This window comes from Gorilla gorilla, chromosome 3 (genome assembly GCF_029281585.2).
Source record: "Gorilla gorilla gorilla isolate KB3781 chromosome 3, NHGRI_mGorGor1-v2.1_pri, whole genome shotgun sequence".
NCBI classification, from domain to species: domain Eukaryota; kingdom Metazoa; phylum Chordata; class Mammalia; order Primates; family Hominidae; genus Gorilla; species Gorilla gorilla.
This window is the reverse complement of record NC_073227.2, coordinates 211,727,536-211,752,966: the sequence shown is the minus strand read 5'-3', so window position 1 is coordinate 211,752,966 and position 25,431 is coordinate 211,727,536. Positions and strand designations below refer to the sequence as shown.

At 45.2% G+C, this 25,431-nt stretch overlaps 1 pseudogene; it reads left to right on the top strand.

The window, feature by feature from the left end:
- Positions 1-248: 248 nt before the first annotated feature.
- Positions 249-3,325, top strand: LOC129532892 (angiogenic factor with G patch and FHA domains 1-like; annotated as a pseudogene).
- Positions 3,326-25,431: the final 22,106 nt, after the last annotated feature.

Genomic DNA, 25,431 nt, shown 5'->3' with positions numbered 1-25,431 from the left:
TGAGTAACTGCTGGGGACCTAATGTACAGAATAGTGACTATAGTTAACAATACTGTGTACTTGAAATTTGCTGCAAGAGTAGATCTCAGGTGCTCTCACCACACACACAGAAACGTATTCACTGTGTGAGGGGATAGATAGGCTAACTAGCTTAACTGAGGTAATTTAAAGACCACTGACATCTCAAAACACTCTATTGTACACCCTAAAAATACACACTTTTCAATTTGTCAATCATAGCTCAACGAATGGAGAAAAAAATAAGAGTAACCAGCAGGTCATATCTAGCCACACGGAAACTCGATTTAAAACACGCTTGGCCACTGTTTGCAGCTCAACTCGGGAACGGCCGGCCGGACCGGAGCGCTTCTGGCCCCTGGACTTCGACGCTCCTCCCGCGCCCCCGTGGCTGGGGAAGGTGCAGTCGTTCCCAGGATTCCAGGCACGCAGATCCGGCAGGGCCATCGCCGTCCCCTTGCTCTTGCCGCAGCCCCGTTAGGCTCCGCGTTTTGGGGCCTCCTGGCCGGGGAGGCTGCCTGTGGCTGCCCGCGCGCCCCCGGGGCTGTGGCTCCACCAGCCCCCGCTTCGGCCCCGCGCAGCCCCTCCGAGGCCGCAGCCGTCTGGCGCCCGAACTCGCGGCCTCTGCCCGTACCCGCCGCCAGCGCCTTCGCTGTGGCCGCTCCTCCCCCTCCCCGAGCCCGAGCTGGCCCAGCGGGGAAGGAGGGCGGAGAAGCTGGAACCCGAACGCGGAGCTGCAGGCGGCAGGTGCGGGAACGGGAGAAGCTATGGCCTCGCACAGGACGGCTGCTCAGAGCGACACGAGCAACCGCCAGGAGCTCCGCACGCAGCTGGAAGAACTCAGTAACGTACTCCGCTGTGGGAGAAATGGAGATAATAAAAGTCTGATGTACAAGTACTCGCAGAGAACCATGCTCCTTGGTCAATCTCAGATTATTATCAGATCTACTGTAATGATGTTAGTCTTCCAAATAAAGTGAGTGACTGAACTGTCAGATCAGCCAGATCAGGATATTGAAAGTCCTGCTTTGAATTCTAACGACAAGTTATAAATAGAAAATGACGCTCACCCTGGTACTGATAGGACAGCAAATGTTAAGTGTAGACAAGAGGGTCATCTGCCTCCAATTCACAGGAGCCAGCCTCTGCATTAGCAGCACAAGATACGTGCTTAGAAGGTTCGTCATTAGCTGGAAGTTTGAGAGCTGCAGCAGAAGCGGCTTTATCACAGACTGGATTTAGTGATGATGAAAATACTGGACTGTATTTTCAGCACAGCACTGGTTTCTATTAAGATTCTGAGAATCAAATATATTATGATTTAATTTATTACTACTGTGATGTGGAAAGTGGTCGCTATCGGTTTCATTCTCGAGTAGATTTGCAACCTTATCAGACTTATAGCACAAAACAAAAATGAAAAATTGAGAAAAGAAAGGATTCTTCTACAAAAAAACGATGAGGAAAAGGATTTGAATTCAGAGGATCAAGAATCCTTCAGTTTTGAACATTCAAGCTGCAATGAGAAAGACAATTTCACAAATGTGAAAAAAAAGCCAAAATAGGCATTCATCACAAAAATAATCCCCCAAAATTCACTGTTCCAGTTAGTGGAAATACTATGGAATCTCCTTTTAATGAAAACATCTCAATTCATCGTTAAGGATGAGAAAATCACAGAGACTGATAGTGAACCAGAAGAAGGTGAAATTACAGACTCTCAGACCGAGGGTAGTTATGATGAAGGCATTACCAGTAAACGCAATGCCTCTGAGGAGGAAGATGAGGAAAAATTGTGGACCTCATATATGAGAGTAATTGTCATTAGATCACCTGTGCTACAGACAGGATCATTCTTCATCATTACTGCTGTAAAACCTGCTACAATTGGAAGAGAAAATGACATGGAGCATGCACTTCTAATCCCTGAAGTTGGTGTAAGTTTCATGCAGAAATCTATTTTGATCATGACTTACAAAGTTATGTCCTTTTGGATCAGGAAGTCAAAATGGAACAATTGTTAATGGAAAATGGATTGTTCAGCTGAAAACTAAATGTGACCCTTATGAACCTGAGCATGGAGATAAAGTGAAAGTTGGAGACACTGTGTTATCCTATTACATTCACCCTGGCAGTAATAGCTGTGTTGGATGTGAACCAGGGCAGGTTAGAGCTCACCTTTTCCTTGATAAAAAAGATGAATCATTTGTTGGTCCATCATTAAATAAGAAGGAAACTAGTTGGAAAGAAGAAAAGGATTTTAAAAATACATGAGTAAAATATGGTTTACAGAATACAGACTACAAAGATGATAAGATACTGGAGAATCAAAAATATAAAGATAGAGCTGGAAAACATAGGGAGCAGATTGGAAGTGAAGGAAATTTCCAAAGAGATGATGCTGCTGCATCTGTTCATTCTGAAATTACTGATGGCGACAAAGGTCAGAAGATGTTGAAAAAGATGTGTTGAAAACAGGAGAAGGCCCGGGGAAGGATGGTGGGAGAATAAAAACTCCAATACAGCTTCAGCTTTGGCAAACACATGCAGGATTGGAGACAGACAAACCATCCTCAATTAAAGAGACTCACCTTCTCCAAAACAAGAACAACAACAACAACTGGGACAAAGCACAGGAGAGGTTTGCCAAAAACTTTCCAGAAACTAAACTTCCAAAAGATGACCTAGGAACCATTCCTTGGGTAAAAGGGACTGAGGAGTGAAGGTTAATCACAGAAGAAAACTCAAGCTTTTTTATAAATAGAGTTTGGAAACCCTTATTTTATTGCAGAATGTTTCTCCCCAAAAAAGTCAGTGGCATAAGAAAGCTGTGTCACAGTTTACCCCTTCCTGATTCAGAAATGTGTAATAAAATGTGGTTTGCAGCTTTTAAAAAACACTTTTTAAATTAATTATTAGTGACTGAATTAAGTTATACAGTAAGTGAACTAAAGTTCACAGGGCACAGATAAGTTTATCAAACTTTACTATTTTATCTTGTCATTTACAACATCCATATAAGCAATTAGCCATATAAGCAAAATTCATATAACCACTTAAATGCTCATTTGTCCTTGTCTCCATATATTCATAGTAGCATGCACAGAAAATACAGCAAAAGAAACATCTAAAATCTATAAAAATAAATCTGACAATATACATTCTTTTTTATGTCCTTCAGGACCTAGATAAAAAATGTTGAGACATGAATAGTGATGCATACATTTTCTTATATTTGGAATAGCCTAAATCATATTAAAGAACTAATGAACAGGTGACATGTCACAGAAAATTAGTCTTTTATTGTTTTCTTCGGTGAAGAATCTGCATTTGTTGATATATACTGTACATTCAGCATTTGTATTTGGTTTGTTTCATAGCTAATGAAATGTTTATACATGAAAAAATGAGTACAGTATTGAAATAGTCCATGTGCTGGCATTCATACTTTTTATAAATACCATTGCAGGCAATGAAGTTGTGCCAGAAAAATCTGATTTTGAGTACAAAAGGAATACTTAGCCAGGGCCTCAAGCTCAATATATTTATTGAAAATGTCCTAAATTGCCATAAAACATTATAACATTAAATTACTCATTTCAATAAATTGTGAATTAAACAAAAAATAACGAATGATGTCTTTTATGGATCAGGGAAGTGCTAATGAGACAGAATGGCCATTGAAGCCAAAAGGTCTGAATTCAGGTAGATAATTTTACTCATATTAGTTTTAGGTTAGAGAAAACAATACTTCTGACCATATACTACTTATTGCAGTGGAGTATTTCAAAAATATGTACATAATATATAATTAATTTTCTAATGGTATAAAAGTAATCACACTCTACAAATTATTACAATATGGTCTATTGATGAGAGGGGTGTTTCAAATGAAAAAAACTTGGAATTTCTCATGGTGATAGATGCCATAGAAAACCTATGTAAAATATTTCAGTCATATGCAATTATTGATATTTCTGCTTTTCAGAAAAATAATATACTTTAAACACTTAATGCAGACAATTAAAATCACCAAGAAGTTACAAGAATTCACAGAATGCCTAATATAGTTGAAAGGAAATTAAGAAAATCTCCCAGCACTGGAAGTAAATAAAGGTAATGATCCAGAGAAGTAATCAACCTAAGAGGCCAGGGCTCCACTCAGATGCATCTGATTACAAGAACATCAGGTCCGTGTGGGTTGTTCCCTTCTGACAAGGCAAATGGAATAAACAAAGAGAAACTGCCTGCAGGCATTGGAATGCGGTGTCTCCCATATGTGAGGATTAAATTATAAATTATGTCGCACACAAGGAGATGAGCTACTGGGGTGAAGCATCAGAAGAAATTATATGGCACATAAATCTCAGATATTGAATTTATATTTAAATGTTTAAGTCAATATAATGGAAAAACAAGAAACCAAAATAATGTGGAAAGAAACTACGAGCTTGTCAAGCTATCTTTGGAAAAGAGGCAAATGAAAAGTAAAGTATTGAAAGTGTTGTAAAACAATTTAATGTACAACATACAAATTACGTATTAAAATAGGCTGAGCCAAAAAGAGGACTAGTAAAGTGAAATGCTGATCACAATTAATGTAGTCATATATGCTATAGAAGGCAAATTAATAGAAAATATAAATATATTTATATATGAAGATCAGATTGAGAAGAAATAAAAAGCATTTAATTGTTTTACCAGACTCTAAATAGGAAGGCAACAAAGAATCAGTGACTTGTAAGTTTCAGAAACTGGAAACCAGACATGAAACCTTTAAAAGTTTAGGGTGTAATATATGAAAAAAAGGTAAATTAAGAAATACTTAGAAGAAATAGTGGTTTGGGTTATTTTGAATACTGCTTAATAAACATGAGAGTGCAGTTGTCTTTTTTGACATGCTTATTTTGTTTCCTTTTGATATAAACCCAGCAATGAGATTGTTGCATCATATGGTGGTTCTATTTATAATTTCCCCACATTTCTGTATCCCGAGATCATGGTCATTTTCTTGACTATCTATTCTGGTCTATTCTGCCTCAGTTTCCCCCTAAGTGATCTTAGGGTCATAATCATATTGGAGGTTGAGGGGCTAGGTCACTTTTTCTGGAGCTGTTTCCTGCTGAGTGGGTGTTATTTCTGCCTAGTCTGGGCCCTAAAGTTTCTTCCTGTGTGATCTAACTGGGTGTAAACCATGTAATTCGTGGAACCAGTGGGCAAGATGTTGGCAGCCAAATGTTGAAAGCCTTGCAAAACCATCATGCAAACATGGAGTTGCCGTAAGCAAGAGAGCAAGAAATCAGTTAACATTTTAAACAAAATTGGAACAAAAGTAAAAGCTGAAAGTATAGTAATGGCTGTTACTATTAAAGAGAGTAAGGCAGGTAATAGACATTGCTTTCATGGTCCCATGGAAGTTCATAGAGATTCAATTTTGTCTGCCTGGGTGATGATATTTTTAATATTTTCTTGGACTAAACCGGGCTGATTGATCTCAAAAACAGCATTCCTCTTTTAGATATAAACATGTTCCTCTTTGCCCGGCTGGGAGAAGATCCCAGGCTCTTTGCTTTTGTCGGACTACAGTGGCCATGGAGTCAAGACGTTGTTGAAGTCTACTGAGGCCCTCTGCTGCTTGTTGCGGACCCATTGAGGTTTTCTGAGATAGTTTATACTGGATTCCCAAGGCTCCGCCTTATGGTGACATTTATGCTGCAAAAGTATTTTGCATTAAAATGGTGAAAGCAACAAACGTTTTAAGTATTTTCTATTTTTTGCTAATAAGCAAAATTTTGTGCAGCTAAGTTGGCAGCAGTCATTCGGTCCATTTATGAACGGTACAGTTGAATGGTGGTCAAAGTTAGAGCCTGGAAGCCTTCAGTAAATGCGCTGAAGTTGTCTGAGGGCCATCAGAGTTGTTGCTTATATTGGATTAGATCATTTATTGAGAGTAGAACAAGCACTCTGATGGTCCTCTCTCCATTTGGGACTTTCTGTAAGGGGAGCAATTTCTCTGGCCCTGGATGGTGTGAAGTCCCACTGTAACTGCAGCTGGGCTGGTCTCTATTGTACCTGGCAAAGGCCGATAGAAAGGAGCATAAGGAGGAGGTGAAACAAGCTTAGATTCTACAGAAGACTCTGATAGTGTGGGGATGCTGGGGATTCTAAAGGAGGTGTGGGCCTCTGAGGGCCCCTGTCTGGAGCTGGTGTTGGGCTGTGGGGTCTGGGGTCCCTTCTCCTTAATAAGAGATGATCTTCCAATTGTTCTGAGGGGCTTTCTGGCTTACTAGGCTTTAGCCCACAGGTGCTGCATAGAGCTGGATTTTGTTGTCAGGACAGAACGGCTTGCACATAGGGTACTTCAGACCATTTTCCCTGATTGCTACAGAAAAGATCTAGCTGTAGGATGGAGTTAAAGTTCACAGTCGCATTCTCCAGCCATGTTTTGTCAGCTAATCTGTAGGCAGGCTAAATAGTATTACAAAAGAAGATAAGGTTTTCTTTTTTCTAAGTTCATTTAGCCAAAAGCTGTTCTAATTTTTAGATATACATCCCAGGGGTGTTTCAGTGACAGTAGAGGAAGCGGCTCCCATGGTGCCGAGAGAATCCTGCAATGACAGAACATTTACTGAAGTCCAGGAGGCTGTGGGCGTCCTCATGAGCCAAGTGAAACACCAAGGGGTCCAGCGCATCCCCTCGAAACCCCATTAACTGAAGCTCTAGGAGGTCATAGGCATTTGCCATACACCGTCCTAGCTCCCCCAGCGGTGGACATCTCCAGCCCTACGGAGATGACCCCCACTGCGGGCTCGGGGGCAGATGTCTGGCTGACAAGCCTTGCTCTAATTCACTGGTTTGCCATTTGTGATGCCCAGTTACAACACCTGGAATGCTCAGATGCAAACCCTACGACTGGGCATCTGCTTGACTGTGCATCTTTTGTTCAGCAAAGAAAGCCAGTTGAAGAACAATTTCAAGGAGCTGGGAAATGCATAAAGCCTGAAGGGACAGGGTTCTCTTAATGTGCTGCTCAAAACAAAACAAAAATTTTGTAAACAGAAAACCTGACCAGAAAATAAATTACAATAGCCACTAGGTGGCGATCGAGTATTGCTGAACGGACAGCAAACGATAAGCCGAGTCTAAACTGTGGCCAGAAAGGTGTGAAACTAAGCGGCAAATAGCCCAAATATGAAATATTGAGGGCAACCCATGTGGTTAGCGTATTTATCGATACTACAGAAGCCGCAGAGAAAAGGAGAGCGGACATATATTCTCTCTCTAAAGAATGCAGGTGACTTAAAAACGTTTCCCCCAGAACTTTACTGAAACAGCGCTGGAACAAGCAGCGATAGTTAACCAGGTAGTCTGAAACTGCCATAGTATTCACTGCAAGTAAAGGGAAACTGAAATTAATGAAGCAGACAAACGTCTCCGCAGGTCATGGCACCAGAAATGTTGATGGCTGATGTAATACCTTGGTTCTTATCTTCTTAGTTTAAAAGAATTTAAACAAGAGACACACAGCAAAAGAAGTACAGCATAATTTATTGCAAAAAAAAGAATATTTTGAAAATTAAGTGCAGAATAGACGGTACAGTCTGAGAAAGAGATTCCAGGGCAGCCTGCTCATAAAAGTGAGACAGCATTAATTATTGCTGGAGAAACCCTCTTTATGGGAGTTTTGCATGATTATTTCATAAGAAGGTGGAAAGAAGTGTTACGGTAAGCATGTTCTGACTGGTCTTCTCGGTACACATGTGCAGTAGCTGTACATATTTGTGCATACATTGCATGCCTCACTAGCATCTTAAATCTCCACCCAGGAATGTGTTTTTTACTATTAAAATGAACAAAGGGTCAGCTTGAGGACAGATAAAATCAAAATGCACATGCTCTGTAGAATTAAAAGTCCCTACTGAAGATAGCGGGTTTCAAATGACCCCAAGTGCTCCACGTCTTAAAAGTTCCTCCCGTAAAGCTGGAACACTATCTGTTCCTGAGGTATCAGGTCCCATTTGTGGCTCTGAGCCACTGGCAAGCCAGGCCTGACTTGAGATGAGACCAGTGATTTCAAGTGTAAAATGCCTAAATAGTCAGTAGCTTCAGGTTGCATTTTGGAGCTTGTCCACTTAAGTGGGTTGATGAAAATGGCTCACAAGACTCACGCCTCAGAAATGGGGTTTTTTCCTTTGCTCTTAGCAGATTTTATGCAACCCAATAATTAACCTTTCTGATGCCTAGACTTTCACATTTGTGAAAAAGGCGCCATTGAAAGTGACCTTTCCAGGAAGCCACAGCCCTTGTCACCCCTGCAGAGCTCTGAAGCTGCTCACAAGCAGGCCAGGTGGAAGATTTCTCTCAAAAACGGTTGAGTGAGTGCTCTGGCTAGAGAAAAAAGAGGGCTGCGGCACAATGGACAGTGTCTTGGACATCAGGAGAGTTCTCACGCAGTTTAGGAAAGAAGGCAGCACCCTGGGCTGCAGAAGACTTACTCCTCTGGAAAGAACCCTGGGTGCAACTGAAAGAGGAACCTGAGAAGGATAGGGCCAAGCGGGTGAGGACAACCCGCCCGATTTGGGAAAAGGTAAGGTATCTTTGTAGGGTAATACCCTCCTCAATGCTCAGCCCAGACCTGCCCTCCAGGTGCACCTCTTTACTCACTCTCCTTGCAAAGAGTTGGCATAGCGTCAGAACTCAGCAGTGCTTTGGACACCGGGAAGTCCACACCGCTCTGCCCCTCCCTCCAGGGCTATGGACCCCGGATCCCGGTACATGCTGGGATTATAGCTCTGAAGCTTACCGACAAACAGGCTGAGAGTAGTTAACGGACTACAGCTCCCAGCATATTAGGTGGGGCGGGTACCACTCTGCCCCTTCTTCCAGGGCTGCGCCTCGCCCTGGAGCCTGGTGCATGCTGGGATTGTAGTCCTGTAGCTCTTTGACCAAAGGGCTGGGAGTGTTTATGAGACTGCATCTCCCAGCAAGACCAGCGAGAGGCGCGGAGCCTCGTCCCTTCCTCCAGTGATTAGCGCACTCTCCCTGAGCCTGGTGCATGCTGGGATTGCAGTGCTGCAGCCCTGTGACCAAAGAGCTTTGTTATAGTTATCTGTGAAGTGTTCAACAAACCACTTTACTTCATTATTACTGGAAGCCAGAAGCTCAGTTGTGTTCACTTTTTGGATTTTATATCAGTGAGATTGTGTAATATGTATACTTTTACATCTACTTTCTTCTATGCAACATCATATTTATGATATTAATTCATGATATTGCAGATAGCTATAGTTTATTTAAAAATTATTTTTTACATTGTGGTAAAGTATACATAAAATTAACCATTTTAGCTATTTTAAGTGTGCAGCTCAGAAAAATTAACTACTTTCACATTGTTTTGCAACTGTCATTACCACTCATAGGGACCTTCTTTCAACTTGCAGAAACAAAACTCTATACCCATTAAATAAGCTCCTTGTTACTCCCCCTCTAGCTCCTAAGAACCACTCTTCTATTTGGGTTTCTAGAATTTAACTACTCTAAGTATCTCATAAGTGGAATGATTCAGTATTTGTCCTTTTATGACTGGCTCATGTCACTTTGCACAATGTCCTTAAGGTTCATGCGTGACGTACCATGTGTCAGAATTTCCTTATTTTACATAGCTGAATAACATTCCACTCTATGTATAAATCACATTTTATCTATTAATCATTGATGGTAATTCAAACAACACTTGAGTAATTCAAACACCTTTTTGGTGATGTGAGTAATGCTGCTATGAACCTAGGTGTATGTGTATTATTTTGTGTCTTTGCTTTCATATCTTTTGCTGCATACCCAGATGTGAAATTGCTGGATCGTATGGTGATTTTATGTGTAAATTTTTTAGTTACTGTGTTGTTATTTTATAGCAGCTGCAGCATTTTACATTTCCACCAACAGTGTACAAGGATTCTAATTGCTCCACGTCCTCACCAACACTTCGGATTTTCTGGTTTTTTTTTTCTTTTGGTAGTAGCTATGCTGATGGGTATTAAGTGATATGTCATTTGGGGTTAGATTTGCATTTCACTAATGATGAGTTTTGTTGAGCGTCTTTTCATGTGCTTATTAGCTACTTTACATATTTTTTAGAGAAATGTCTGCTTAAGTTTTTGCCAATATTTTAAACAAGTAGTTTGTTTTATTGTTGCTGAATTGTTCTTTGCATATTCTGGATAGATTCCTATTCGTCTATTTTTCTTTTGTTTCTTGTGTTGTGGGTGTCCTGTTTAAAAAAAAAAAAAAACTGCCAAATCCAGTGTTATGACGTGTTTCCCCTATATTTTATTCTAAGAATTTTGTAGTTTTAGCTCTTACATTTAGGTATTTGATCCAGTTAGTTAATTTTTTCTTACAGTATAAGTGAAGGGCCCAGGTTCATTCTTTTACATGTGGGTACCTAATTTCCCCAGCACCAATTGTTGTGAAGACAGTTCTTGGCTGGGCACGATGGCTCACACCTGTAATCCCAGCACTTTGGGAGGCCGAGGCGGGCGGATCACAAGGTCAGGAGATCAAGACCATCCTGGCTAGCAAGGTGTCCACTGTGCTCCTGATCCAGCGAGGCATCCATTGCCACTCCCGATCGGGCTAAAGGCTTGCCATTGTTCCTGCACAGCTAAGCGCCTGGGTTCATCCTAATCAAGCTGAACACTAGTCACTGGGTTCCACGGTTCTCTTCCGTGACCCACAGCTTCTAATAGAGCTATAACACTCACCGCATGGCTCAAGATTCCATTCCTTGGAATCCGTGAGGCCAAGAGCCCCAGGTCAGAGAACAGGAGGCTTGCCACCATCTTGGAAGTGGTCTGCCAAAATTATGGAAGTGGCCCGCCACCATCTTGGGAGCTCTGGGAGCAAAGACCGCCCCATGGTAACAGCACCTTAACTATGTGTCCCCAAGGACCTACAGATCACCGGGCAACAGGTGCTGTGAGGGAGTTGTCTGGATTTCCCAAGGTGGAGGAGGCGAAAGAGGAGATGGATCCCAAGCTCCTGCACCAGCACCAGCGAGAGACAAAGGCCCCACCAAACGCCAGAAGCCACACCCTCCTCTCTTCTCAAACTGTGCGCCTGATTGGGTGGTTCCCACACCAGCACCACTGATTGAATAAAAGGCCAGGACCCACCCACCCGCACCCCACCCCGGCCCCTACCCCACTCACCCTGAGCGTTAGTGCATTTTTGTTTGTTTCTTTGTTTTACTTTAAGTTTTGGGATACATGTGCAGAACATGCAGGTTTGTTACACAGGTTTACATGTGCCATGGTGGTTTTCTGCACCTATCAACCTGCCATTTAGGTTTTAAGCCCCGCATGCATTAGATATTTGTCCTAATGCTCTCCCTCCCCTTGACCCCAACCCCCTAACAGGCCCCAGTGTGTGATGTTCCCTTCCGGTGTACATGTGTTCTCATTGTTCAACTCCCACATATGAGTGAGAACATATGGTGTTTGGTTTCCTGTTCCCTGTGTTAGTTTGCTGAGGATAATGGTTTCCAGCTTCACTCACGTCCCTGCAAAGGACATGAACTTATTCTTTTTTATGGCTGCATAGTATTCCATGGTGTATATGTGCCACATTTTCTTTTTCCAGTCTATCATTGATGGGCATTTGGGTTGGTTCCAAGTCTTTCCTATTGTAAACAGTGCTGCAATAAATGTAAATGTGCATGTGTCTTTACAGTAGAATGATTTATATTCCTTTGGATATATACCCAGTAATGAGATTGCTGGGTCAAATGGTATTTCTGCTTGTAGATCCTTGAGGAATCACCACACTGTCTTCCACAATGGTTGAACTAATTTACACTCCCTCCAGCAGTGTAAAAACGTTTCTATTTCTCCACAGCCTCACCAGCATCTGTTGTTTCCTGACTTTTTAATAATTGCCATTCCAACTGGTGTGAGATGGTATCTCATTGTGGTTTTGATTTGCCTTTCTCTAATAACTAGTGATGATGAGATTTTTAAAAATATTTTTTGGCCACATAAATGTCTTCTTCTTCTCCTTCTCCTTCTTCTTCTCCTTCTTCTTCTTCTTCTTTGAGACAAAGTCTTGCTCTGTCACCCAGGCTGGAATGCAGTGGCAGGATCTTGGCTCACTGCAACATCTGCTTCCCGGGTTCAAGTGATTCTCTTGCTTCAGCCTCCTGAGAAGCTGGGATTACAGGCACCTGCCAATATGCCTGGCTAATTTTTTGTGTTTCCAGTAGAGACGAGATTTCAGCATGTTGGCCAGGCTGGTCTCAAGCTCCTGACCTCATGATCCACCTGCCTCCACGTTCCAAAGTGCTGGGATTACAGGTGTGAGCCACCACACTCAGTCAAATATCTTCTTTTGAGAAGAGTCTGTTCATATCCTCTGCCCACTTTTTGATGGTTTTTTTTTCCTGTGAATTCGTTTGAGTTCCTTGTAGATTCCAGATGTTAGACCTTTGTCAGATGGATAGATGGCAAAAATTTTCTCATTCTGTAGGTTGCCTTTCACTCTGATGATAGCTTCTTTTGCTGTGCGGAAGCTCTTTAATTAGATCTCATTTGTCAATTTTGGCTTTTGTTGCAATTGCTTTTGGTATTTTAGTCATGAAGTCTTTGCTCATACCTATGTCCTGAATGGTATTGCCTAGGTTTTCTTCTAGGGTTTTTATGGTTTGGGGTTTTACATTTAAGACTTTAATCCATCTTGAGATAATGTTTAAGGTGTAAGGAAGGGGTGCAGTTTCTGTTTTCTGCATATGGCTAGCCAGTTTTTTCAGCACCATTTGTTAAATAGAAAATCTTTCCCCATTGCTTGTTTTTGTCAGGTTTGTCAAAGATCAGATGGTTGTAGATGTGTGGTGTTATTTCTGAGGTCTTTGTTCTGTTCCATTGGTCTATATATCTGTTTTGGTACCAGTACCGTGGTGTTTTGGTTACTGTAGCCTTGAAGTATAGTTTGAAGTCTGGTAGCATGATGCCTCCAGCTTTGTTGTTTTTGCTTAGGATTGTCTTGGGTGGACAGGCAAACAGGCTCGAATAGTTGGGGTCACATGCGCAGAGTATCACAGCTAATTAAGAAGTGAGCTGAGACTTGAAATGTGCATGCTCTTTCCCTTACCAGGATCTGTTGAGTCATGCATCTTAGCAGCTATTTAAGGGTAGGAAGTAGAACATTTGGACATCTTTTCAACAACTTATTAGGCATTTTCATAATGCAGGAAAGACCCTCATCCCATCCCTGAGCCCCTCTCTCACCACGCTGCACCTCACTGCTGACCACATCGTGGGGTGGCCATTATCAGGCGGGCCAGAATCAGGCCAGAATAAGGCGGGCAGCGGGGGCTGGGAATAAATAAGCAAGAATGATGTTGCCCATATTTGCTCATCTTAGAAAGGCTCCACAACCATTCTGTGTGAAGTGATTATTCCAGGGTAATTGTGCCCTGACTGTGCTGCATGTCAGTCTGACTTGTCTTTCTGAAAATCACTGGATTACTCTCATTAATGGGGGTATTTCTGTTTCTATTTGAAAATGGCCAACTGTCCTCTGCAGGTGTCCTGATTTTGTCTGCTAGTTTAGACCCTGAAGGTAGCAGTGAGAAAATGTTTTGGCCACATCAGAATACCTATGCTCAGCTTGAGTAGATATAGAAATTTCTTAATAATATCTAACCGTTTTCTCAATAACCACTATATTTAAAGGTGATAACTGGAGGGCAGAGAGGGACACAGATGACACAATCTTCGAAGTTTAATTTGGTTATAAGGGTTTTTGTTCTTGTTTTGTTTTGCTTTCTTTTTGGATACAAGGTCTTGCTCTGGTGCCCAGGCTGGAGGGCAGTGGCACAACCATAACTCATAATTTGGTTGTAACTGTTCTTTAAAAAATATTTTTGGCTGAGTTTGGTAGCTCACACCTGTAATGTAAACAATTTGGGAGGCCAAGGTGGGATGATCGCTGGTTCCTATGAGTTCAAGATCAGTTTGGGCAACATAAGTAGGCTCAGTTTCTACAAAAAAAAATTTTTAATTGGCTGGGTGTAGCATTGCATGCCTGTAGTGTAGTCCTCGCTATTTGAGAAGCTGATGTGAAAGGATCACTCGAGCCTAAGAGTTTGAGGCTGCACTGACCCATGATTCAGCCACTGCACCGACAGACAGATGTGTGTGTGTGTGTGTGTGTGTGTATAAACAATATGGATGTGAAAAAAATTCAAGCCCGGGAGAAAAGTGAAAGCCCATGGTGGGGGATGTGGAGAAAGGTGAGTGCGGCTCCAGCAACTCAGTGAAACTTGGTTTTCCGTCTTGAAGAATTGCCCATACACACTGAAACCATAGCCTAGCACATGCCAGTTATCACACTACACCTGCTGGGATACGACTATGTACCCTTTTTTAAAAAATAAAATCTTTCACCTAAGAGAAGCAGAAGAGAAAAGGAGGGTTTCACATCTAAAGCCTTCATTTTCTTTATGAAACAACAGCCACTTGTCATTTGAGTTGTCCAAAGGCGACTGACAGCACTAATACACTTAATGAATCAACCAGGAGAAATGGGCCTCTCGGGTCAGGAGGAGGCACAATAGTAACTAAACCAATCCATTCTCAGCTTTACATGGTGCCTGTATCTCAAGAAGTGGTGTTAGCCATGTGAACCGTTTTCACTGGACAAGGCCAGAAGAAAGAACATTTAGTACAACACAACCATGAGGCTGCAAATCAAACTGGTAGTGGGAGCATGCACAAGGCTTCAGTGGCTGAGACACTGGTGGCTACCCTTGGGTGTCACTTAAAACTTCAAGGTGAAGGACATTTTTTTTCCAATTGGCTCAGGGAAACTAATAAACATTAGAATTGAAATTTGTTTTTCTTTTCAAAATTTCTAAGACATAGAGGACTCTCTAAACACTCCAAAAGACATTCAGATATACATGCAGCTGAGGACCTGCCTGCTCTGCAGAGGGATGGCTGAGCAGCAGCCACCAGCTGTAATAGCTTTAAACTTCTCCTCTCACAGGGACAGGCCACTCCCACACACACTGCTTACTTCATAGGCTGTGGCCCTCAGATGCACCTGGGGGACTGCTTTCCTCCCATCTCATTAGCTCTCCAAGACAGTCCATCTCACTCTAAAACCTACACTAGGATGGTGAGTTGTAGACTCTCCTCCATTCTCCCAGCGCAGTGTGACTTCCAGAGAGTGCTCCCCCATCCTCTTACCTCAACTGATGTGAAAAGGGCCAGTGCCTGGGCAGTTAGATGTTCAGGGACCTCACAGGTCCAGCATGCCCAGGGCCTGGCCCCACAGCCTGGCACCTCTCCCCTACCTGGCCTTCATGCCGGCCTTTTCTCTTCTGTCACCAATGTCAAGTGACATTCACCTGTGCCACACTCTTATGAGTGTGGTAAGTGATGGGTGGGTAAACCCCAGCTGAGTGCCTGTGACTCTACCCTCTTACCTTTCACTCAAGTGACATTATAAGCATAATTTTACATTTGATTTAATTTAGGCATAATCTTTTCTAATAACATTTCTGACAACAGCCTTCACAACCAAAGGAGACTGGGTTACAGAACACATGGGCAAGGCTGGGGTAGCAGGTTTCACTTACTTTATTCCAATGTGAAATGAAGATGTGATGGTTTAAAACCAAGACAAAGTTGTTTATCAGCTGTGGGGTTGCTATACTTGCTAGCTCATGCTCACTTCCTTTGAAACAAGGAATCTGGAGAGACTATATTCATAAGTAGCTCTTTGCAAACCCCCAGGCAGAAGCCCCAGTCAGACACAGCTCCCTCAGGCTCTCAGGGCGGCAACCTCCTCCTCCATGTTGGGCTCTGACAGCAGGCAAGGGAAGCAGCACAGGCAGCGGGGGACAGGAAGCCACCCGGGGCCATAGGGATCCCCAAACGCCCCAGAGCTATTCTCTGTAGAAAGGGCTGTGTGGCAAGGACCAGGTATGGAGCTGGGTTCCACAGAGAGGTGACAAGCACTTCTGTATCTCTAAATTTCCCCCAGGATCCATGATCCAGCCCTGCTTTCCCCCAGGCCCTTCACCCACCCTGCCCCCACTGTGTGTTAGGCAGCTCAGGTTAAAATGGGAGAAAAATATATTCAGATTGTAGCCTCCAAGTTTTCCCATCTGGGCTGCAGAGAGTAGAGAAGGAAGTCAGGGCCTGTGGCGGTGCCTTTTGCTGTGCCTGAGGGCAGGAAGGCCAGGGCTGGGCACATGGATGTCTCCGGGACCACCACTGCTGACTCCCTCCCCCTCACCTGAAGCTACAACCAGCCCAGGCTATCATGATTAATAAAACCACTGCAGCTCTCATCCTGTCACAAAACTAATGTGCACCCAACCGCAGCCCTACACAGATCCCTGGCTTCCTATCCCAGAACACAGAAAATCCTCTTATCTTTTTTACTTAAAACCTGGACTTTAAGCCAGATTGGGCCTGGAGATAGTGGCAGCAAAAGCAACAGCCAGATGTATACACTCCAGATGTATACACTCCAGATGTATACACTCCAGAGGTATACACTCCAGATGTATACACTGCAGATGTATACACTCCAGATGTATACACTCCAGATGTATACACTGCAGATGTATACACTGCAGATGTATACACTGCAGATGTATACACTCCAGATGTATACACTCCAGATGTATACACTCCAGATGTATACACTGCAGATGTATACACTCCAGATGTATACACTCCAGATGTATACACTCCAGATGTATACACTCCAGATGTATACACTCCAGATGTATACACTGCAGATGTATACACTCAAGGGCATAGGCACATTCCACACTTGCTGAAGAATGAGAGGCCTGAGAGACACCTGTTTCCCAGCTGCTAGCTGATGTCCACACACCCCATTCATGTGTCTTCATTTAGGCCTCTGCATCATGTATTTGTTCAGCCAGTGCAAACACATCTTCTGGGGGGCATCATTGATTGCAGCACCAGCCCCACTTGTTTTGGGAGGGAGTCAGGAGGAATCTGGTCAGCTCCTAATCCCCCAGGACAAAGGTGCTGCCCCCTTTTCAGCACTCACATCCAGCAGCACCATCTTAGGATGGTTTTTCAAACACAAGTAGCATGAGGTAGCAAGCATGGTGTGACAGGCTCAGGGCCATAGGCAGCCAGCTGCTGGAGAAGCAGCACAGGGCAGGCACATCTGTGGGTGGCACCCTGACAAGCCAAGGCAGCCACAGCCCCTACCCCCAACAGCCCCAGCCCAGATGGCATTCAGATCTTCCCGGATAGTATTGGGGTTCCCGATGCCCATCACTCCCCTGCTTATTAGCACTGCCTTGTGTTGGTTACTCAGGGACTAAGGAGAGGGGGTGGGGGGGTGTAGATCCAGGGTGGGCACTGCCTCACAGCCAGAGTCCATCTGACTGCAGGCCAGCAAGCAAGCCCAAGCAGCTCAGCTCTAGACACTTAGCCTCACCACCTCTGGCTACACTTTCTACGTATACTTTATGCAAAGGTAGAAAAAGAGGTCAGTATTAGCTGTTGTGACATAAAAGTCTATGCCCCATTAAGACCTTCTTAAAATGCTGTTGCCTTAAGCCCTCTTTCTTCTAATAAAATTTATACAAATACACACATACAAGCTGAAACTACTATAAATGAAATATTAGGATTTTTTAAACCCATAAACAAACACTAAAACAGTCACTGTTTGAATGCAGAGAAAGTGGGAGTCTAAAGCAGCTGACCCCAAAACAGCCTTAGCAAGCCCAAGGCCAGGCCAGGCAGTCTGAACACTACAAGGTCACGTGATGGTCACAGAGGATGACAGCTCCCATGAGTATTCTCAGGCACTGTGTTAGCTTCTCACTCACAGAGTCTCAGAATGCCTCCTCACCAATACCCTGTGAGGGAAGGCCCCACCTCACTACAGCACGAGAGGTTCCTGAGCTCTTCCCAGAAAACGGTTATCAAAGGGTGGAGCTGGGGGAAGCCCAGACAGAACAAGTGAGTCCCCAGGGTCTCCTTAACCTCCCTCAGCTCCTCCACATGGGGCCCTGAGGGAAAGTGAGTGGCCTCCTAACCCCTTTGATAGGGTTCCAGTACTGCAGGTCTGGACTTCCTCATTTTCTGGAACCACAGGAGGCGACAATGTAAACACAGGCCCCTTATTTGCCATCCCTCAATGCCAGGCCAGGCCCAGAGCCCTGTGCCGACACAGCCCAGGGGATGCTCGAGGCCCACCTCAGCACAGTCACCAATAGCGTAGTGAGATGAGCAAGGAGGTGCAAGTAGGCACAAATCCCCATGGACATGGCCTCAGGCATGTTCCACAGGCTCAGGGTCTCCCTGATGAGCTCACAGCCCTCCTTCAGGGATCCTGCAGAGCACACCCCCAGGGAGCAGTGCTCAGATGAGCAGGCAGGCCCCAGATTCCCCACCCCAGGATGCTCTGTTCCACTTTGCAGGGCTGCTGCATTGGCCAGTCCCCACTGCTTTCTGGTGGGATGTTTGAGTTGAAGTGAATGTTGAAGGGCATAGAGCTGATGGGGCTGACTGCCTTGCAGATGTTGTAAATCACCTCCTGGCTCCACGGGTCAGCTGTGGAGACACAGCTTGATGGGAGGTAGCCCCACTCCACCATCAGTGGTGCTGGGCTGCCCTGATCTGCACCTTCCAGCTCCTTGCTGAGATGTCTGCATGTTTCTCTAAGGGACTGGGTCACGAGACACCCCTGGCAAGGCCCAGCTGGCAGAATAGGCTGGACACTCTCCCTCAGCCTCCCCAGCAGCCCAGCCTGTGCTGTCACCTGTGCTGATGATCTCACTTCTCTATCTTAATAACAGCACTGATAACTTTTAAGCCCTAGCAAGCTGAAACTGCAAGACAAATGATCTTCTGCCTTAGAAGGGCTATGGCTGGGCAGTGTGTGCCCAGGTGAGAGCCCTGTGGTTGTTAGTGGAAGTAGGGAGCTGGATGGGCCTGGCCCCATAGCCTAGTGAAAACTAGGGCCCTCTCCTTCCAGAGCATCAAAGTCTTAGAGGCTGGAAAAAGGTGCTTGGGTGGGCTTCCAAGAAGCAGAAGGCTAGAAGGCTTTGCAAGGAACCCCGACAGACTTCAAGGTGCCTGAGAGGGCTGGGCTTATTCCAGCTTTCTTTGCTTTCATTCTGTTAGCAAGAAAACCTGCTCACAGATGGCAGGTGGGCCTGAGGCTGCCAGTCACTCACCAGAGGCTATAGGTGCCTCGATTGTGGCTGTTTCTTGAAGCAGCTGCTCAGGCCGGTTATTGCAGAGCAGTTCCCTCATTATCCACAGGTCCTTGTTCCAGCCCCGGCTCTGCAAAGGGACTAGGGAGGGACTAGGCAAGGGCTCAGCCTGTGCCCCACAACCTGCTCTGAGATATCTCTTTTGTTACTTCCTCATGGACAGCCTCAAACTTCCAAATGAACAGACCAGCATGGAGCCTCCAGGAAAGTGCATAGAATTCTGTCTGGTACCCAGAGGGAAGGGGGTTCCAAGTGAGGGCAGGAGCAGGCTTCATGCACCTCTTCAGGAATGTTCTCCTCATAGTCCAGCCTCAAGGTGTGCATCCTCTGTGTGCATGGAGTCCATGGCAGGCTCTGCCTGGGGAGCCGTCCAGCTGCACAATGTGGTGGTGACCCTCATGAATGGGTGGTTCTGGGCCCCATGGCTGGCAGCAGAGAGGGAGATGTTCAGCCACCAAGCCCAGAGCCCTGCCACAGGCTTCTGTGAGGCCTCCATCTGCTCTGGGTTCTTGCCCTGAGAGGCTGCCCTGAAGTCAAACAGAAGCAGGTGGGCCTCTCTTCCAGGGCTGCTCTCTCCCCCACTGACAGCTCCCTAGAGGGGGACTCAGACAGCGGGGACAGATTCCTCAGGCAGAAGCACTGGAGTTTAGGCTGGCCAGTTCATTCCATACGCCCACATGACACGACACAAGGCAGAGGCTGTGGGACAAAGGTATTGCCTTTTCTTCTGGCATGAGGAATGGCTTAGGAAGCAGGGGATGGTGGGGCTGGGGTTGAGTGATGGGCTGTGGGCCACAAGGAGTGGGTGGGCACTGAGCAAGTGTCCTGGTTGTCTGTCCATAGACGCAGAATGAGTGGCATCCCAGGAGCCTGTGAGGGGCTGGCAGAGACTTACTGGTTCCAGTAAAAGCCCCATGTGGATGCAGTAATGCTGCCTGCTGGTCCTTGGCTGTAATTACAAACAGGTACATGAGGTCCCCATGCTTCTTGAAGTTCTCAGGGAGTGGGTTCCAGCTGCTCGTGGTAGGCACTTTTAGTCACTGAGCATGCTTCAGGCATGTCCAAGCTTCTTGAAGTTCTCAGGGAGTGGGTTCCAGCTGCTCGTGGTAGGCACTTTTAGTCACTGAGCATGCTTCAGGCATGTCCAAGCTTCTTGAAGTTCTCAGGGAGTGGGTTCCAGCTGCTCGTGGTAGGCACTTTTAGTCACTGAGCATGCTTCAGGCATGTCCAAGCTTCTTGAAGTTCTCAGGGAGTGGGTTCCAGCTGCTCGTGGTAGGCACTTTTAGTCACTGAGCATGCTTCAGGCATGTCCAAGCTTCTTGAAGTTCTCAGGGAGTGGGTTCCAGCTGCTCGTGGTAGGCACTTTTAGTCACTGAGCATGCTTCAGGCATGTCCAAGCTTCTTGAAGTTCTCAGGGAGTGGGTTCCAGCTGCTCGTGGTAGGCACTTTTAGTCACTGAGCATGCTTCAGGCATGTCCAAGCTTCTTGAAGTTCTCAGGGAGTGGGTTCCAGCTGCTCGTGGTAGGCACTTTTAGTCACTGAGCATGCTTCAGGCATGTCCAAGCTTCTTGAAGTTCTCAGGGAGTGGGTTCCAGCTGCTCGTGGTAGGCACTTTTAGTCACTGAGCATGCTTCAGGCATGTCCAAGCTTCTTGAAGTTCTCAGGGAGTGGGTTCCAGCTGCTCGTGGTAGGCACTTTTAGTCACTGAGCATGCTTCAGGCATGTCCAAGCTTCTTGAAGTTCTCAGGGAGTGGGTTCCAGCTGCTCGTGGTAGGCACTTTTAGTCACTGAGCATGCTTCAGGCATGTCCAAGCTTCTTGAAGTTCTCAGGGAGTGGGTTCCAGCTGCTCGTGGTAGGCACTTTTAGTCACTGAGCATGCTTCAGGCATGTCCAAGCTTCTTGAAGTTCTCAGGGAGTGGGTTCCAGCTGCTCGTGGTAGGCACTTTTAGTCACTGAGCGTGCTTCAGGCATGTCCAAGCTTCTTGAAGTTCTCAGGGAGTGGGTTCCAGCTGCTCGTGGTAGGCACTTTTAGTCACTGAGCGTGCTTCAGGCATGTCCAAGCTTCTTGAAGTTCTCAGGGAGTGGGTTCCAGCTGCTCGTGGTAGGCACTTTTAGTCACTGAGCGTGCTTCAGGCATGTCCAAGCTTCTTGAAGTTCTCAGGGAGTGGGTTCCAGCTGCTCGTGGTAGGCACTTTTAGTCACTGAGCGTGCTTCAGGCATGTCCAAGCTTCTTGAAGTTCTCAGGGAGTGGGTTCCAGCTGCTCGTGGTAGGCACTTTTAGTCACTGAGCGTGCTTCAGGCATGTCCAAGCTTCTTGAAGTTCTCAGGGAGTGGGTTCCAGCTGCTCGTGGTAGGCACTTTTAGTCACTGAGCGTGCTTCAGGCATGTCCAAGCTTCTTGAAGTTCTCAGGGAGTGGGTTCCAGCTGCTCGTGGTAGGCACTTTTAGTCACTGAGCGTGCTTCAGGCATGTCCAAGCTTCTTGAAGTTCTCAGGGAGTGGGTTCCAGCTGCTCGTGGTAGGCACTTTTAGTCACTGAGCGTGCTTCAGGCATGTCCAAGCTTCTTGAAGTTCTCAGGGAGTGGGTTCCAGCTGCTCGTGGTAGGCACTTTTAGTCACTGAGCGTGCTTCAGGCATGTCCAAGCTTCTTGAAGTTCTCAGGGAGTGGGTTCCAGCTGCTCGTGGTAGGCACTTTTAGTCACTGAGCGTGCTTCAGGCATGTCCAAGCTTCTTGAAGTTCTCAGGGAGTGGGTTCCAGCTGCTCGTGGTAGGCACTTTTAGTCACTGAGCGTGCTTCAGGCATGTCCAAGCTTCTTGAAGTTCTCAGGGAGTGGGTTCCAGCTGCTCGTGGTAGGCACTTTTAGTCACTGAGCATGCTTCAGGCATGTCCAAGCTTCTTGAAGTTCTCAGGGAGTGGGTTCCAGCTGCTCGTGGTAGGCACTTTTAGTCACTGAGCATGCTTCAGGCATGTCCAAGCTTCTTGAAGTTCTCAGGGAGTGGGTTCCAGCTGCTCGTGGTAGGCACTTTTAGTCACTGAGCATGCTTCAGGCATGTCCAGGCTTCTTGAAGTTCTCAGGGAGTGGGTTCCAGCTGCTCGTGGTAGGCACTTTTAGTCACTGAGCGTGCTTCAGGCATGTCCAAGCTTGATTAAGCCAGGCATCTTGCTGTGAGGCCCTCCAGTTCACTAAGGACACTCTTCCTTGCTCCCCCGGAAGTTGGACCTTCCAGTTCTGGTTCTGGAGACACGATGGCCCCTCCTGGACCCCTGGGAGAATGTGCTCCGGTGACACACAGTTGATGGGGCCCATTTCCAAGCCATTCTTCCATTTCCCACTGTTTGAGGGACCCGAGGCGGGTGACAAGCACAGAGCCACCCAAGGCCAGCTGTCTGCACCTAAATGTGATGCTTGTCTGGATGTCTCAGGGCCAGAACCCTCCAGGTGAGATGGCCTGGTCCTCACCACCTGGCGTCCGTGCTCCCTTTTCCTCTGTTCAATCCTGGCGCCAATGCCTCCCTCAACTCTCAGGTCACCACTGGAGAAGATGCTCAGGAAGAACAAGCAGCTGCAGTTAACCCTGCTGAAAGTGGCAGATGGGTCCAGGCTCTTGAGCTCATCTTGGACATGGAACATGTGGATACAGGCTTTGAGCAGTGTGTGTAGCTCTTTCAGGAAGGAAGGGAAAAGGGTGTTACCAGGGTCCTACACCCTGGAACGACCCTTCTCAGACAGTAAATAGTTGGCAGGGTGCGGTCATGTGTGATTTTAGTTTTCAACTTTAGGCTTTCATTTTCAAATTCCACAATAAACACCTAAGGTGGGGTTCTGGTTTCAGCACACACACACACACACACAAACACACACACATACACATTCTCTCTCTCTCTGTATGTCTCTTTCTGTCTCTCTCTCTCTCTCCTTCCTGCTAGTGGGCAAGGATCCTTGTTAACAAGAAACCTTCTGCCAAATGCCTCTGAAGCACAGGCAGGTCTTGGGGAGCCACAAGGCCACTTCCTCTTTGTGCACTAGTGTCATGGGTAGGCATAGCCTTCAGAGCTTTGGGGCCTCCACAACCTTGCCCTGCTGTCCAGGGGCAGCCCTCATGCAGGGGTGTCCTAAGAACTTTTCAGGACCCACAAGTTCAGCACTGTCTTCCAATGTGTGTTTCACGATATTTTAATGGTGGTTCTTTTGGGAAAAAGGAAAGGTTCTGTGATCAATTATGGAACACATTGAGCTACAGATCTTTTTCACAATTGCTCTTAACAAGCAGGTAGACCCTGAGAACATGAGTAGCTTCCCCGCAGGTAACTTGAGTGCATGAGAACTTTTGCTTTACAACCATGCCAATCTCACCTCAGCAGCTGGCAGTGCTGCACTGGGCAGACTTCCCTACTCAAAGGCTGTGAAGCTTTTCTTTCTTTTTTTTTAAACATTATTTTTCTTTATAGAATTTTGTTGGGCTGATATCAAGCCTGGCTTGGTACTGCCTCATTTTTTTTGGAATCAGAACCCTGTTCTTTAACTCACGGGTTGTGAAGTTAGAAGGTGCTGGTGTGACAGCCTGACAAGCAGAGCGCAGCTCCAATCCCACCTTCATGCGCTCATCTGACGCAGAGCCCTCAGAGAAGTGGGGAAGTGCTTCCTGGCCCTGCTTCTGGCAGCCGTCCCCAAGGCAGTCCACCCAACTTCCAAAACAGCCTTCCCTCACACACAGCCCTGAGCCCTCCTGCCGCCCCTCAATATTGCACATCTCTGAGAAGTGGTCCAGCATGTTGCTGTCCAGGGGCAGTGAGAAGCAGGTGCGGTGACACATGTCTTCACGGACCAAGAACACCGGGTAAATCTCCTGCACAATCTCCTTGGGGGACACCTTCAGGGAGAAAGCCCCAACAACTGATGGCATGCCACATGGCAGAAAGCAAAGACTTACCCTTTCCCCAGCCGAAAGTCCTGAGAATCATGCCAAAAATCCTTGGTTTCCCACTTTTTAAAACTTTTAAAATTAAAATCCCAGGTTCCGCATATACATGCCATGCCCACCTGCACCTGTGTGTGTGTGTGTGTGTGTGTGTGTGTGTTTGTGCACGCAGGACAGAGCCTGGCCCATTGACTATTCCTGTAGACCAAGAAAAATCCCTATGCAGAGTAAGGGGAGATGGAAGAAACGAGGGAGAGAAAATGGCAGCCTTGCCTCCTCCCTTGCCCAGTGCTAAGGTCCCCAGGGCAAATGGCTTTTGCCTTCAACTTCACCTTAACAACATACAAAATATATTCATTTTTACTTCCGTCACTTTCTTAACATTACAAATTGTATCCTTATATATGATTTGTATTTTCACAGAGATTTAAGAATTTAATGCACCATTACAGTAGAAAATTGTATATCTGTGTATATATTTACATTGAACAGAGAGCTTTATATTTTCATGTGGTTTTATGATGCTGTCCAGCATCATTTAATTTTTCAACATCATTAACTCTCTTTAGCATTTTTTTTCCTAGGGTTATTCTAGTAGTTAACAACCTCAGCTTTTTTATTTTAATCTTTGAAAGTCTTTATTTTGTTCTAATTTTTGAAATACAGTATTTCCCAGATCAATTATTATTGGTTGCTAGTATTTTTTCTTTCATCGCTTTGAAATCTGGAAAGTTCTTAGCATCCCCGCTTTTTCTCTGAAATAATGTTTATGCCATTTTCTCCCTCTATTCTTTTTAAAAGACTCTATCTCTGAATGTATTGGTCTACTTGATGGTGTCCAGTAAGTCTTATATTTCACCTGTATTTTTCCCATTCTTTAAAATATTAGTTTCCAGGACTCAATATTTGTGAATAATATATGTTCAATTTTCTTTTTTCTGCTCCATTGTTTGCTGTTGTGTATCTGTAGTGAATTTATAAAACTCAGTTATTATATTCTTCAACTCTATGATTTCTGTTGGGTTTTTAAAAATAGTTTTTATCTCTTTGTTGATATTTTGCTCATTCGTTATTTTTAAATTTCACTCAGTTGTCTCTTCCTGTTATAGTTTTGCTCACTGAGAATGCATAAGATGATTATTTTAAGTTCTCCATCAGATATGCAAAAATCTTTATTTGTTAAAATTCAGTTTCTGAATATTTATGTTTTTCTTCCAA